Source organism: Onychostoma macrolepis, chromosome 08, assembly GCF_012432095.1.
Source record: "Onychostoma macrolepis isolate SWU-2019 chromosome 08, ASM1243209v1, whole genome shotgun sequence".
Lineage (NCBI taxonomy): Eukaryota > Metazoa > Chordata > Actinopteri > Cypriniformes > Cyprinidae > Onychostoma > Onychostoma macrolepis.
Genome location: NC_081162.1, coordinates 26,205,411 through 26,223,179, shown reverse-complemented (window position 1 = coordinate 26,223,179; position 17,769 = coordinate 26,205,411). Strand labels below are relative to the sequence as shown.

At 36.2% G+C, this 17,769-nt stretch overlaps 2 protein-coding genes across 3 annotated transcripts in view; both read right to left on the bottom strand.

Moving 5' to 3' along the window:
• Positions 1-17,769, bottom strand: part of cux2b (cut-like homeobox 2b) — a 171,323-nt gene that overhangs the window by 148,671 nt on the left and 4,883 nt on the right. The window lies entirely within an intron of this gene.
• rad9b (RAD9 checkpoint clamp component B) overlaps positions 2,458-17,769 on the bottom strand; it is a 62,126-nt gene continuing 46,814 nt past the window's right edge. Inside the window, exon 12 of one of the 2 annotated variants that reach the window (XM_058784752.1) lies at positions 2,458-2,533. The gene's annotated coding sequence lies outside the window, so the exon portion shown is untranslated. The remainder of the gene's footprint in view (positions 2,534-17,769) is intronic. The other variant, XM_058784753.1, reaches the window with a different exon arrangement.

Here is a 17,769-nt window from a genome sequence, read left to right as displayed (position 1 = left end):
GGCACTTTTTTTTTAAGATTTTGGCATAAAAAATTATACTTCAGCTCATGTAAATACTGGTGATTGTTCACCAGTGACTAGTTAGAGACTACACAATCTGACTTTGCTGCCGTTGGAATTGAACTGCAGGTTTCGTCTGGTCAGAGGAGAACTGGCCCCCCGACTGAGCCTGGTTTCTCCCAAGGTTTTTTTCTCCATTCTGTCACCGATGGAGTTTTGGTTCCTTGCCGCTGTCGCCTCTGGCTTGCTCAGTTGGGCACAGTTAATTTCCAGTGATATCGTCGACTTGATTGCACAGATACTATTTAAACTGAACTGAGCTGAACATCACTGAATTCAATAATTGTTTAATCTTGTCATTTTACATTATCGACACACTATTTTCCTATTTTGATATTGGAAAGTTGCTTTGACACAATCTGTCTAGTTAAAAGCGCTATATAAATAAAGGTAACTTGACTACACCTTCTCGTAATTCCAATTTTGGAGAAATGTTTTGGGGTTGAATCCACCCCAAAAACATGTTTCACGTATGAAACGCATGTTATCCTTTAAATGTTAAATTTAAATGTTGCGCCTATCTCAATGTCCAGCTCAACTATGCACTGATCAAACAGTATCACATTCTACAGTGAAACCCGTATCAATCTTTCTCCTGTTGAACCACAACAGTTTCTGGGTCTCCACATACTACAGGTTCACGGTAAGCGTTCTGAATTCATAAACCCACTTCTAATCTGTTAAACCCCAAAGAGTCCAAAAGCCTCTCCCACACAACATCCTGTGATTAGAGGCTCGTCGTACGCCACTCAATGCTCGACCTGCTGTCATTACACACAATTACTGCACCATCAGCACCAGCTAAACCTGTTTAATAATCATTCTTCCAGGAAAAAGCGGGAGGGAGGGGGTGCTGGCGGTTGGCAACAATTTTGTCGTCATGAGACCATCTCCTTGGTGATCCCGTTGACCAAACCTCAAGTGTGCAATTGCGGCTAGTAGTAAGATTGTGAAAGCGTTGCATAAGGTTTTCCTATCAGCTCAGCGGTGGGCTTCCAATTAACCGATAATATCACAGACTAACATGTTTCACCACGGATAAAATCAGGTCCCTCCCTACACCACTGCCCACTGAAATCATTATGAGAGCTAAATGTGTTATGAATAACATTTCAAAAGGCCACACATGATGCAAAATCACTGTATAAAATGTCAGTAAGTACTTATGTAGTCAAACATCAGCCTTGAGAATGAACCTCTCAACCCTCAGAGGAGTACGAAGCTATACTAACCTGAGCATCTATTCTAACTAGTTTAATAGCCAGACTCAAACTGACTCAACTATTCCACTTTCCAAATTCAGCACTGACATTTCAAAATGCTAATTTTCAACTGAAAAGTGTTATTCTTAACTAAAGCTAAATCTATTAAGAATTATTGAAATAAAGTTGAAATAAAACAATTAATATTTATGCATATCAGATGAAAAACAAATGAAAATGAGAAATGTTGCCTTTAAATAAGGTACATTATAGTCTTTATTTATGAGCCATTTTCTCATTTTTAGAACGTATTTGATCATCCAAAGTAGATTAAATAAATAAATAATCATCATTCAAGCTGACTTTGATGCATCAAAATGATTAAAATATAAAATACAATTATTATTATCATTGTTGTTATTGTTATTTTATATTAAATAAAATAGAATATTTAAATAAATCAATCAATAAATAACACTCCCCCAAACAAGCACTCATTATTATTATTATTATTGTTGTTGTTATTTTGATAAATAACAGATAGATAAATAAATAAATGTTGCACTGATAACTAACTAAAATTTAAAGTTCAAGTAATAAAATGACTAAAACTGACATAAATAACATAAAAGAAAAACACAAAATGATTACAATTTAAACAAATTAAAATGGAAAATATATAAAAAGTAATTTAAAATATTAATAAAGCACTTATTAATTCAATGTGGCGGAGCTAATTTGCATCAACATATAAAATGTTTATCATGCTTTTGGCCACAGTAGCCAGTAACATCAAAAACATTCATAAACACTGATGCGATGTATTGAGATCTATCATAGAAACAGGTGTTTATATATGTATATATATATATATATATATATATATATATATATATATATATATATATATATATAAAGAGATATATGAAGTAGTAATTTTAGCATATGCTAAAATGCTTTTTCTCTTAACTCTGCTAACTGTTTCCCTACACCAGCAATTATTAATCTGATCAAAGAGCAATTAAAAATATATTTGAATATACATTACATATGCATACTGAATCAGTGAATGCAAGATCTTTCAACTGAATAACAAACACACACAAACTGAAAACCACAGCATCCTGTTCTGTAAGTTCAGAGAGACAAAACGCTTAATGTGCATCTGATGTCTGGTGTCATAACAGCGGAGGTCAACAGTCTCGGCAGTGACGGAGATAAACTCAAGGGCAGTCGTCCCATCTGGAGTCGCCCTTTACAAACGCTACAATCTCCCTCCATCAAGGTGAGTGTGCAGAGAAGTCACACAGCAGCGCGGAGGGCAATCCCAGCGGCCATGTAACAACACACAGGAAAAAACACAGAGAGGGACACAATATTACATAACATCAGATTTTTTTCTTCACTTTGATTGCTTTCATCGTGTCCTTCCAGCAGGTGCAGCTGAGCAAGCAAAAGTCTAATTTGAGCTGGTGTCGTTCATATGAAAGGACCACTGGGGAGGAACGGCTCTCATATTCACACACTCCAGCTGAGAACACACTAATCTCACAACAGCTACAACTACTTATTTTAGCCATTAACACAATTCAGCGCAGTAAATTACCCCTCATCAGCCCGTGCTGCTGTACCTACCTACACATACTAGTGCACAGAACAATGACAAACAGTGGTACTACATAATGTTCAAAGAAATATGCCGCATTACTTTTAGAAGCCTTTTCTTATTTTTTTTAGAACATATTTAACCTAAGTACATTTTCTTTTTAATAAATAAATAATACAAATTTACATTTTATGATAAGCTGGCTTTGATGTAGTATTCAAAATTATTTATAAAATAAAAATCATAGCAAAAAATTCAGAAACAGTAAATGTAAATAAAATTAAAATATAAACCAACAATAACAACAAGCAGCACACACGCTCAAACCCCAGAACAAGCTGTCACATTATTATTATTATTGTATTTATTAAATTAAAAAAAATAAAACAAACATGTCCTAGCACAAAAATGGTAGGTTAATAAAAAATATATATATAAAAAAATGAAATAAATTATAAATTTAAGCTGAATATAATATACAGTATATGTATATTATATATATATATTATTATATATAAATAATAGTGCTGTCAAACGATTAATCACATCCAAAATAAAAGTTTTTGTTTACATATTATATGAGTGTGTACTGTGTACATTTATAATGTATATATAAATACAAACATGCATGTATATATTTAAGAAAAATATGTTATGTTCATATATTAAATATATTTATATAGAATATAAAATATAATAATATAAATATATAAATGTATATACTAGGGATGCTCCTATCAGGATTTTTGCAACCGATACAGAGTACCGATTACTTGTCATGGTGATCGGCTGATACCAATGCCGATTATGATGCTTCACGCTTTATATAACATATGTAATAATGTTATATAAGTAAATCACAAAAATTATTCCTTACACTGTGAACATTTTAATATGCCTTTAAAATGGGGTTTACACTTAATATTATGTATATCAGGATACTTAATATAAGACAAAAATAAATACAAACAAAATGGAACAGTCCAATACAACCCACAAGGTTTATTTAAATTATCCAATGGTAAACTGTGGACAAAATAAACATTTAATCACCTAAAATTGAGAAGTCTGATGTAACTTAAACATTGTCCAATACAAGTTTGAGCAGGACAAAATTTCTTGAATTTTTTTTAAACTAAATAAAACCTTTAAACTCCTAAGAACTAATTGGAGTAGTTTAATGCAACTCAGATTTAATTTAACATTGTCCAATGTTAGAGAGGGAACAAAATAAATAGAAACATTTAAACTCCAACATGTAGAAGTCTGATGTAACTCATAAGGTTCAATACTGTCCAATATAAGACTGAAGAGGAAAAAAGAAATAGAAACATTTAAACTACTGAAAGAACAAAACGAGGTAGTTCGATCACGGTTATATCCACGGGCGCTGCGGATAATCCGCGGGTCGGGTAATAAATAAAATGCATTCTGATTATTTGTGGGTGGATAAAACAAATCATAAATGATGCAAATATTAACTACATTTTTTTTTTAAATACATTTTTTCATCAGGCAGACGATTTCATTTGTGTGTGTGTGTGTGTGTGTGTGTGTGTGTGTGTGTGTTTGCCTGATCGGGAAGTTGCAGTGACAGAAACGGTGACATTCCAGATAAAGTTTGAAAGGAGTAAAGCCTGTGTTAATGCTATTGAGTAGGCTAATATGGCCAAAGAAGATATTTAGTTTTATAAATAAATCCACGATCAGTGTATTATATTACCGCTACCTCTTACGGCTCCGACGAGGTTTGTTCCGTCCTCCACACGGTGCCAGCTCACAAAAGACTATATTTAGCCAAGCAGCCCGGAGAGCTGCTTCAGAAACATGCCGCGGCGTGGCTGGTATAAACACAAGCACTGACTAGAGCGGCCGCGATCAGCTCCGGTTCCCGTGCAGCCGTAACGCGCTGCAGTGCAGTGATGCGCAGATCAGCTCTAACATCACTGAATCTGCTGTTAAAAATTAAATATCCATTCATCATATCATCATGCAAAACATACACGACAAATAGGAAATTTTTCATTGTTTCTCAAAACATCATATTCCACACCGGCGATGACATGACTGCGGCACCAAATCATTTATGATTATGTCCTCATGCGCTGACGTCATCAAATTGCGATCGCTGCGTGAGATCGGCGAAATGCAGTGAGTACCGATCGAGTCATAAAATGTGATTATCGGCCGATACCGATCTCCGGCCGACCGATCAGAGCATCCCTAGTATATATTATGTAAACAAAAACTTTTATTTTGGATGCGATTAATCGTTTGACAGCACTAATAAATAATAAAATATGTAATAAAAATAATAAAAATGTCAAAACATAAATTCACTAAAACTTTAAAATTAAAATGATTTAAATAGAAAAGCAGTCAAATAAAAGTTAGTAATCAATTCACATACTAAATAAAATTATATTTAATAAAATGCATATTAATTAATATTAATAACAATAAGACTATTATTATTATTAAATTAACAAACAAATAAATAAATACCAACTTTTTTAGATGCATGGGGAAAATAAAGTGTCTTGAAAGTGCTTCAGTGTAGACGGATTGCAATGGAACCACTGTTGTTGGTTTGGAAGATTTTTGTGGTGAAGACATAATCTGAGCCACCGATGATAGTGGTTCAAGACCAGCAGGCCACTGCAGAGACAATTTCCCAGCCCAGAATGATGGAAATGTGTGGAATGGGGTCAGATTGAAAAACAAGTTGCAAAAGGTGATTTTAATCTAAACCCTACGGAGGACAGACATCACTCCATCCAGCAGTTATTGTGCACCGGGTTCGTTGAACATAACAATCAACAGACAGTTTTTCAAAGAGATGTGAGCGCTTGTGCTGCTGGCAGTAAAACAGCTGTGAAGCGGCTCCCCAGAAGAGCATTCTGGGATTAATGCACAGGTCAGAAGTCTATCTCAACTAAAGATGCTTCATATGGCGCTTTGATCATTTCCGGTTCAGTGCTGGTGGAAACCATAAAGAAAGCTCCTGTATTTACAGACTGTGAGCTTTCAGTGTAAGAACTGCGAACGGTTAAACTGAAATGACATTGATTTATAGCACCACAGATTTCCCACATATAGAAGCTGCCGTCAAACCAAAATAATAGCTTATATTCTATGGAAAATAACCTGTCGATACATAAACAGCGAAACGCCGGAGCCACCGGCACAAAAAGCGTTCCCTTTTGAGAGAAAGATCTTGAAAAAATTCAAAACAAACCATTAAAATGTTTGAGCTCAGTGTAAGATGATTGAGTTAGCAGCAGGCTTTAGCTTTGCCAACACATTCATCCAGTCATGCTTTTGGAAGGCAAATTGTATTTTCACCAAATTGATTTTCTCCTCATTGATTTTCTTATTTTACAAAGGCATTTTGTGTGGTACAGTCCTCTGTTGCAGTAACATCGGTCATCTCTGCACAATAACCAAACCTGTGCAGGTATCACATTAGATGCACTGAAAGCAGCAGATAATGTGAACAATTCTGCAAAGCATCAACAAAACTACACTTCCATTCTTAAGCCAAGTGAACACTACAAGAATCAAGCTCGTCGCCCTTTGATATTTTGTGTCTGCGACTAAAAGCCCTGCACCACAGCCAACGAAATCTGACAAAGAGCAGAAACTCTGAGAGAGCAAACAGTGTGCAGCGTATACCTTATTTTGATAATATTGAGCCTTATTCGTGAAAGATGGGCTGAAAAAATGCACATAAAACCATGTTTACAAAAACTGTTGCATGCAATCGAGTGTGACAATTTAGAAAATGAAAAATTTACAATTTACTCACTCTCATGTCAATCTAAATCAGTAGAAATTGCTTTGTTCTGTGGAAAAAAGGTTTTTGATCATGCAATGAAATCATGACAACTTTTCATTTTTGAGTGAACTAAAACACTTGTGTCTGATGAATGAGGCTCAGTGTGTGAGACAGTATGCAATGCTATGCTAAACACTTCACACAGTAGTATGCTACAGCGTTGGCACGCGGCCTCACATGATTGATTCATTGAGTGATGTGCAGTTAGCAATAGAAATACTCGGAAATACTTTTGCATTTTTAATCCAATTTTGCGTAAAAATGCCTTAGCATTTTGTTTATGTTAAAATCACCACAAATTTTTTGTGGTTCATTCATCACAGTGGATGTGAAAGGTCAAGTAAGGAAAGGAAAGGACATGTGGCCAAGTATGGTGTCCCATACTTGGAATTTGTGCTCTGCATTTAACCCATCCAAGTGCACACACAGCAGCGAGTAGTGATCACACACACACAAACACACTGTGAACACACACCCAGAGCAATCCCTGCCGGACCTGAGACTCGAACCTGCAACCTTCGGGTTACAAGTCCGACTCTCTACCCATTAGGCCATGACTGCCCAAAGGTGTATTGCATTATGGGATACAGTCAGAAACCGTACACAATATCTTACAAAACCATTGTTATTTTAGGTTTAATCAAATATAGTATATAGAACATATACTATATATTATAGTATATATATTATAGAATATAATATAGAATAATCAAATATAGTATATAGAACATATACTATATATTATAGTATATATATATAAAATATAATATAGAATATAGTATTTATTTATAGTTTGAATTAGGCTTTATTTGTAATCATCAGTTTTCATTTTAGTTTAAGTTATAGTAATTTTATTTTGTTTCTATTTATTTTTATTTTATTTTATTTTGTTTCTATTTAGCTTTATTTTTATGTTAGCATTTATAATTTTAGCATTATTTTTAGTAATTTTAGTACTTCAACTCAAACTCATATTATTTCAGTTAGTTGCCAAAGCAACATTTCTGATCTTTATATTTGGCTTTATATTTATTTCAGTTTCAGTTTTAGTACTTCACTTCAAACTAATTTTATTTCAGTTAGTTTCCTAATTCTCATTTAAGGTTTTTCATCTAATAGCTATATTTTATTTTAGATGCTGCTAAGGTAACATTTCTATTTTTTCTACTTAGCTTTATTTATTTTAATTTTAGTAACTTCAACAAAATTATTTTATTCTGGTTAGTTGCCAAAGCAACATTTTAATTTTCATTTGTTTTTTTCCCATCTAATATCTAAATTTTATTTCAGATTTCAGTTACCATTTGCCTTTTTTTTTTTTTTTTTTTTTGGTTTTAAAATATTTATATTTAGCTTTATTTTTATTTCGGTGTTAGTTTTATTAATTTTAATACTTTTACTCAAACTTGTTTTATTTCAGTTAGTTGCCAAGGCAACATTTCTGATTTTCAGTTACACTTTCCCATCTGCTATCTATATTTAATTTTCTATTTTATTGTACTTTTTTTTTTTAATCTTTGTTTTTACACACATTTCTAGTTAGCTTTACTTTTATTTTAGTGTTAGTTCTAATAATTTTAGTACTTCATCTCAAGGTTTTTCAATATAATATCTATATTTTATTTTATTTCAGTTTGATTTCAGTTACCGAAAACAATTTTAATAGTTTTAGTTCACAATAACACTGTACAAAACCTAAACTACAGAACCACACACAATCTGTATAGAATGTTCACACTGAAAGCAGCAAAGCAACCCGAAGTCACTCATTTTCGATGAGACACCACTGGCTATGTGAGTAAGTTTAATTTTTATGCAAATATGCATTGTGACAATGCTGCAACAACCAATGGAAGCGCACACAGTAAAGATCATGTGATCAACCACCAAGGTATAACGTGAAAAGCCAGTACAAAATCACTTTGCTTGGCTACTGCAGTCAAGTAGGAATACCTGCAGTACAAGTACAGAGACCTCTATCACGTCCATGCGTTTCAGGACGAGGGGGCCGAACAGATCAGAGCAAGACCCCGTCGCGATGACCCTCGTCTCACATTTACACCCTGTCGGCGCGGCCCGAGGGAAACGGCCGGCTCCTGCCCTCTCCAGCAAGGCCTGCAGTGGCGTTTAGCAAAACCTGCTGCTCTCGATAGGGGCACGGAGATGGAGAAGCAACGGAGAGAGAGCGAGAGGAAGAAGAGAAAAAGAGGGGGTCCCTGGAGGGCTGAACAATCAGACAATTTCAAGATCACGAAGCATTAAACCAATCCCGGCAGGGTACACTAATTAAACAGCCGGGCCCAGCACCGCCAACCAATCCCCACAGAGCAATTAAATCCATCCCCTCTAAAACACTGTGGAACCTGTCTGGGGAAAACCACGGAGAGAAAGCGAGAAGAAAAAACATAAAATTCATCTGGAGAGAGCGAGAGAGGGGGGAATGCGGTAAGCTACTAACAAGGGGAATTGAACGGGAACGATTCAATTCGACGCTTTGTTCTTCCCGTCTTTATTTTTTTTAATTACTAGAGTCAAAAACGCCCTAAAAACTCTCTTCCTGAAGACCCCGAGACCACCGTTGTCATCCAAAAAGCATGACCCCGCCGTTAATTCATATTAAAGAGTTCAGGAAGCTCTTCCAGACTCGCAAAAAACGAAGAACAACCGCCTGGAGCTCCTTAATAAACCAGCGGAGATGATCACGGTGTCATCGAGCACAATCTATTCGCCGGCGCACTGATCAAAATCATCCCGGAATGAAAAACGACTCCATCATCCGTCAAAGAGCTCCTGGGCGACTCCGGATAACTTCCCAAATCCAAATTGCATTGGAAAAGTGCGCGTAATAACGTCACTATCATCAAAGATCACATTTGTAATCCATATCAACTTCCTGTTTCTTGCAATACGCTTCACGAAACACACTTGCAATGCTGAAGTGGTGTAGAATGACACCAAAAATGACGTCTTTTGGTGGTTAAACTTGCATTCATACATGATTTGAAGAAGTATAACTAATTAAATAATCAAAAAGAGATGCAAAAATGAAAGCAAGGATCTCTAGGAGCATTTCCTCTGCAGTTTGTATGCGTGTGGCCCTGTGTGCCTGTATCTAAACTGCCCTTTGGCGTGTCGAGGCATCCCACTGGTTCCAGTCAGAGCTGATTTTCTCTGTTTCTCTCTGAAGCCGTTATGTAAACACTAGAAATGACAATTCAAAAAAGGCGACAGACTACGGATAAACTGCATTTAGATTTGCTTAGCAGGGAAGCGCACGCATTACATGCAAATTTAATGCACGCCGCTACATGCCACCAAACATGCAAGAAATGTGATTTTGTTTATATAATACAAGCCTTACACAACAACAACGACACTGTGCTTTGATACATGATACAGATACTGAACATTTATGATTTACACTACTGTTCAAAAGGTTTGGGATTTTAAAATGTTTATGAAAGAAGTCTCTTCTGCTCACCAAGCCTGCATTCGTATGATCAAAAAAATACGGTAAAATCAGTAATATAGTGAAATCATTTACTATTTAAAATAACTATTTTCTATTTGAGTATGTTAAAATGTCATTTATTTCTGTAATAAAAGCTGAATTTTCAGCATCACTACTCCAGTCTTCAGTGTCACATGATCCTTCAGAAATCATTGGAATATGCTGATTTGCTAATAATTTCTTATTGGTTTCAATGCTGAAAACAGTTGTGCTGCTTCATATTTTTGTGGAAACTGATTCTTTATGAATAGAAAGTTCAAAATACAACATTTATTTGAAATAGAATTCTTTTGTAACGTTAGAAATTTACTGTCACTTTTTATCAATTTAATTCATCCTGTGTTACTTGCTGTTTTTTTGTAATTATGTGAAATTTACAAGTGAGAAATGTTTTTTGTGCAATAGTTAGGATTTCCTTACCAAATAGTAGTCATTTTTATAGCTGTCATTTTTTGCATGATAGAGTGATTTTTAGTTCTACTTCACTGGGTGGGAAAAAAGAAAAACACATTACACGTGCAGCCACCGCACACAAACACAGACACACACACACAATCATGGGGTCTTCTTTATCCCTGAAGGGCAGAATGGACAATAGAGAGCTGAATTATAGTGACTGAAGAACTGGCTGATATAAAAGAGGCACAGAGAGAGCAGGAGAAGAAGAATGGAGGGGATTCAATAAGGCCTCTGTAAAATGAACAAGAAAGGCCGGTGCTCAATACATCTGCCATCAGACAGTCAAAACAAATAAAGAGGGCCGCCGTACAGGTACACAGCTCAATATGGCCTCACTCGCTCTGCTTTGGCTGCCAGCGGGGAGAAGACACAGCTATATACTCCAACAGATGAGCCATTAGCTCTCTCTCTCTCTCCCTCACGATCTGGTTTATGGGGCCGCTATCAGGTTTAGGCAGGCGTCGAGAGCTGGGCCTTTACCTCGCCGGTGCGCTAGACTAATGTCTCCCCGAAGTTTTGTTAAAACCTCATTATTTACTGAAGTGCCGAGACCATCGCCTTCCCCGAGAGTGTGAGCGCGCCGGGTATTAATATGAAAATGCAGAGATTCATTGCCATGACGAACTATCAGACTCCAGCGTGGATCGATGGGGAAAAAATTGAGGATCTGTGCTTTTGGGACGTCGTTAAGGATTTAGAGGAGGAACCGGCTTAAACAGGAAGTGTCTGTCATGGTTTAGCCGTGTGTGTGTGTGTGTGTGTGTGTGTGTGTGTGTGTGGCACCTCAAACACACGCGTGAGGGTCAGCGATGTGATCTGTCAATGCAAATCTCCTTATGTGTGGTGCTTATGACTAATTCATGCAGCTTCTAGTGATTCTGGCACAGAATTCAATGAATCAAATGAATCGTTCTGCTGAACTGATTCATCTTAATGATTCAGTTGAACTGATTTGCAAAACATGCCAAAGTTTAATATGTAGGGTTAGGGGTTTTGAAAATATCTTTAACAACAACATTATTAAGACACTTTTTTTTAACGTATGGAACAATAAAACAACTAAATATGACAACCTATAAACTAAATGAAAAATTACCTCAAATAAAAAAAGAATAATCAGAAATTTTACTACAAAAATTAAAATGTCACAGGAATGAGTACTCAAAATAATCAATGAATCAGGTCCAAATGATTCTTTGACCAGGATCAACTGTAATGTTCGGAATAATAAACAACAAAATATGATATAACCTATAACCTAGATCACAAAAAAAACAAATAAACAGGAATAATTATCAATTTTAAAGAAAGAAATGTAAAACATTACACAATTGTGAATGATTTTTTTCCTTCAATTCTCAAAAAAATCAGTGCTTTGGTTGATTCTTTTTCTTACTGATTCAGCTGAACCAGTTTGCAATTTGCAAGATGCTGAAGTTAATAGGGTTAATACTGTTAACAGCCACAACACTGAGAATATTATGAACGATATTATGTTTTTAACCCTTTTTTAATGTTTGGAACAATAAACAACAGCATGTGACAACTTAAGGTTGTTTGTTTGATTTAGGTTTTAAGTAAACAGAAATGATCAGCAATTTTGCTACAAAAAAATTAAATGTAAAAACGTCATACAGTAAAGTCTCCTTCAATTCTCAAAAGAAACAGTGAATCGGTTTTTGAATAGACTGACTCGTTCTAAAGATTCAGCTGCAAGAAAAACATGCTAAAGTTTTATCCTTCGGGTTAATAGTTTTGAAAATACTGTTAACAGCAACAACACTAGAAATATTATGAACAACATCAGGTTTTTAACAACAGAATAACTTAAAATCTAAAACAAACAAACAACAAATAAACTGGAATAATCAGCAATTTTACCACAAAAATGAAATGTTTATTTTCTTCTTAACGCCATTCCAGCATCTATGGCTATATTCATGGCGAAAACCAGTTAATCCATACACAAGTCAGTCTTCGATTCACCTAACCTGCATGTCTTTGGGCTGTGGGAGGAATTTGATACACAGGAATTTGAGAGATTCTTTTGAGCCCTTTGATTCTCAAAAGAATCAGTGAATTGTTTTTTGAGCATGTCCACTGAAAAAAAACGAATCCGACTGAATCAAAAGTTTGCATGAGCTTTTCACTCAAGCAAAACCCACAGCCATGATTTTAGACTGTTGTGGTCATTGCTAAGGCATTGCTATGCATTTACTAAGGTCTTGTGGGTAGTTGCTAGCTGGTTTCTTACTGCTCCAAGTGAAAGAGCAAACAGATGGGCCATTGCTAATAACTTCAGTGTAACACACACAGTGTTAGCGAGTCACTGGCTTTGTGTAGTTATAGAAATAAGCCACCAACGTAGCAAAAAAGTGCACTGCTCTATCAAAGCACATGCACGGAGGGTTAATCCAGGAACAGTGGAGGTGAATGGGGGAAAATAAGTGTGGACAGGTATGAAAATCGAGCCCTAGGAGGGTCACAGCGATTAAGAGGCTGTTTTATGACAGACCGGCTCTCTCGCTCGGTGAATAGGCGCCCGGCGCCGAGCAAAAACCGGTTTATCATTCCTCTCCGCGTGCTGAAGTATCCGCTTTGAAGTCTCGAGCGCTAATTCTACAGAGGAAGGTTAAACTGCTTAAATCTTGAGTCAGTTTCACTTCTCCTCTAATGTTGTCGGCTGAGCGGGAGGGGAACGTGACTCTGGGATCTTCACAACTCAATTTGCAGACACCGTAAAAGCCTTTTCTCGACGCTTTTCTCTCCTCTTTGTTTCCTCCGCCGAAGCTTCACAGAGAGAGATGGAATTTCCATTCTGCCAGCCTGATGGATAAGAGATTGTTCTAGGCAGCTCTTTTTTGTGAAGGGTGAGACATTAAGGTGCACACTTATGGAAATGTTTGTTTCTCAGCACAGACGGAAGCTCTCGGTGGCGAATATGAGTTTATAATTGCCTAATTCGACACAGATTAGCTTTTCAAAACAATCTAATGATGGTCAGCGCAAACACACGCACACATACGAGTCGATTTCATTACTCCCCGATTCACGTGCCTAATGGCCTCATACATGCACAAGCACTGTTCCTCATAATTAATATGCGTCAGGAGACCAAATTGTGAGCAAAATGCCACAAAAAGAGTTTCAACAATTTAAAAACAATGATTCTTGCCAGCAGGCACACAAGACATTAATATTTGGTAAAATTTTGGTTGCGACGCCGGGTGACCAAAAATAAATTCAGCGTCTAATGTCACTGTTAATTTGATGTCTAATGCTGACATTGAAATTTGTTGTTTTTAACCAAAACCCAACGTTAAGTCAACGCCAAATTGGCGTCAAATACTGACGTCAACTCGATTTTCATTCTCAACCGAAATGCAACATCTGTCCGACGTCAACGTGATGTTATATTGGCGTCCTGTGCCTGTTGGGTTGCATCGTTATGAAGCCGGTTCTCTAAACAACCAAAGAAACATTCACAAATCAGTCCTGAACGTGTATGCAAAAGTCTGCAAACACTAGCAGATCTAACAATGGTGAGAGTAACTTTGATAAGTTTGAGGCATCTTAAATGTGGGATGAGTGTCGGGACTCCAAACTGGGAGCAAAACATTGCAAAAAAAAAAGTTTTAATTTAAAATCAGTGTTACTGTCATTGTTACGAAGCACAAATAAGCGTATTCTCATCTAAACAACCAATCAAACATTCATAAATCAATCCAGAACTTATAATATACTTAGCAGATCTACTAACAATGGTGAGGAGTGACTCTAAAGAGTTTGATGCATCTTCAATGTGGACTAATTTTTCCACTGCGACTCCAAACTGTGGACAAAATGTCACAAAAATGACTAAACAACTGCATCATGAAGCACAATTGAGCTGGTTCTCATTTAAAGAATGAATCAAAAATTCACAAATCAGTCCTGAACGTACAACATAAATACTACTTCTGTAAACAAGTAACAAGTAAGAGTAACTTTAAAGAAATTGATGCATCTTACTGTGGATTAATATTCAGAGTGACTCTAAACTATAGGCAAAACATCACAAAAAAGTATGAACTTTAGAGTTTAATGCACCTAGCTGTGGATTAATATGTATCAGGACTCCAAATTGTGGTTGGAAAAAATGGTTAATTGATTTCAAATCTGTTACAATTTTTCTTGCATCGTTATGAAGCACAAATAAAACGGTTCCCATCTAAAGAATCAATAAAACACATTCACAAATCAGTCCTGAAATTGTACGCAACAATAGCAGATCCTCCAACAAAAGCAAAGAGTAACTTTAAAGAGTTTGATGCATTTTACTGTGGCTCTACATGGGAATAAAAAGCTGTGTTTCTGAACAACAAGCAATTCTATTATTTAATGCATGTGAATAGTATCTATTAAACCATCATATTTGATTGTCATGCATTAGCGCAGCCTAAACTGTCTGTAGTTCTGTTGTGCTACTGGTTAGTAAACGTTGCTGAGGTTTCCTCTTGACAACAACGTTTTATCCCTGCAAATCCGAGCGCCTTGCAGAATATCTCTAAACCGTTTCCAGATCCAGCGCATTTGACAGCAACAATAACAGCAATAAACACAGATCCCCCTCCACCGCGAATGAATTCGGAGTTGAAATGAGCCTTTTTCACGGCCAATTGGAGCTGGTTGGGGAAAAGCTCTGAGCAAACTACAGCACAAAGAGGCCACACACGCACAGAGGAGTGATGGCACTGTTTGACGATATTACAGTCATGTTTTGAGGTGTAAAGATGACATGCAAACACCTGAGTCATGCAAAACGTGGTCTCTGAGAAACTGCAAAAACAAGCAAAAGACTGACAGTACACAACAGCCTAAGACTTAAAGATGAAGCTTGTTTTTTGCACCACAATGGACACTTTTCACATTTCCAGGGTTCTCAGAAGCGCCAAGTCATCAAAGTTGAGTAAACTTCTATAACAGTGAACGGAAACTACAACAAATACAATGTTGGCTCAAATAGCAAACTATATAGCACTAACATACTATAATAGCATTTCTTTGATTTTCTAAAAGAAAAAGCGTTGCATTAGAAAATCTCAAGCAGCAGCATAATTTAATGCAAAGGCAATATAACAAAATATTGTACACATTTTACATGCTTTTAAATTAAATTTAAAAGAAGAAAATATAAGTTTGCTAGGTTTACAATGTCAAAAACACATCATAGGAGTCACGGTTTCAAAACAGGTTTCCTAAGCACATCTGCCATGATATGATCTATTTTGCATAAAAAAAAACAAAGAGATAAGCTGAGCTCTTCAGCCTACGGATGTTTCTTAAGTGGAAAAATTATCTACGCAAGTATATGAATGCAAACTCGGGTAGCTTGATTTCATGCTTTGCTGAATTAAGAATTAAGTAAAATACGCATTGCATGTGCAAAATTACAGCATGAGCAAAAAGTTGTTGTTTTTTGCCAAGGCGACCTCTCTCATTTTTCATTTAGTTTAAGTACTAAAATAACTAAACCTAATAAACAAAAATATATATTTAAAAAAATTATAAAAATGACAAAACAACATAAAATCACTGAAACTTTAGTTAAAATTAAAGTGAAAATATTTTCACATTTTTTGAAAACTAATTCAAAATATTGACAAAAACTATAATAGTATATCAACGATACTAAAATAGTACTGGTTTATAGCTAGCTACCTGAAAAACAAGATTTGTTTCAATGTCACATTTGAAGTAAACTTGACTTCAATCACGTTAAAAAGACGGTTTACTCATAAACATTAAAAATTGTCATTTAATCACTCTGCTAAACTATCGCTTAAAAAAACGGTAGGACTGGACTCTTGAAATGCATTGGAGAAACATTTTGTGTGCATTCGAATAGTTGTAGTCTCTGCACATGAAACTGGGACAGGAAAAAGTTTTTAAACATCAAAAAATGACAGCAAAGACAAGCTAGAACGCAAATATACAAAAATAAACAGCCTCATAGTTTGATTTATGTGTTGTAATATAAAAATGTAAAAGCACCAACTGCATATTTCATCAGCTTTCATATTGGTCACCAATGCTCTACACACTCTGGGACAAAAGAGGACAGTCTGTTTGCACAGGGATCTTGTTAGCCTGCTCCCTATTGGTCAGATCTGTCCTAAAAGAGACTAGCAGGGACCTTTTGGCCTGTCCTTTCCACGAGCGCCCACGGAAATGCCATCTGGCTGGTGTGAATTATTACCACGGCAACGGCCATGTGACCTGAGACCAGTGGAAACCAAGGTCACCAAAACCTGTAGCCCGTCTATTTCTGTGTCATCTCTTTTATGAGGTTAGAAGAACCCGGCGTCCGTTCTTACAAGGACGTGTCCTATCGCTTAGGAAACAGATTAAATGAGGAACATCATTTGGTGTCGTTCTCATCTTCACTTCATAAGTCTCAAAAAAGGTCATTATCATTTACACAAGATACTAGCAGCGTCAAATTATTTTCGAAAAAGTTAACAGAAATAAACGGAGCGCTGGCAAATATTTAAAAAGGTTTATTTAAAAAAAAAATAGTTTGTTTATTGTAAAGTGTTACCACGATTTCTCATATTGCCACATGCATGATGCTCATTTTTTCATTTAAATATATTAGTGAGAGAATATCACCACAAACCACCAAAAAAAACCTTAGCGCTACGCCTCATATCAAGACAGGAGGACGTCAAATATTCCCTCTCATGAAGAATTCCCAACGAGACCGGAACACAAGGCTCGCTCATGAGGGAATATCACTGAAACACCTCTGAGGATTAATGGCAATACAGGAACTGCTGTATGAAATGATGTAATTTGAGAGCAACCAAAGCGACAGCCATAAGCCACAGACCCCAGCGAAAACATCATCTGAGACGGCCAGATGCTTCGCTACAGACCAACACAGACAAAGAGGGTCATAAATCAACTGTCAGCCGCAGATCCCCCCCTCTCCTGAACTTATTCGCCCGCTGGTCAATACAAGCAGTGGCGCTTCGTTCAGGGGGGTCTGGGGTTAGAGGAATAAAAACAATCTTCCGGGAAGAAGCGTTTGAACTCGAACCTTTAATACACC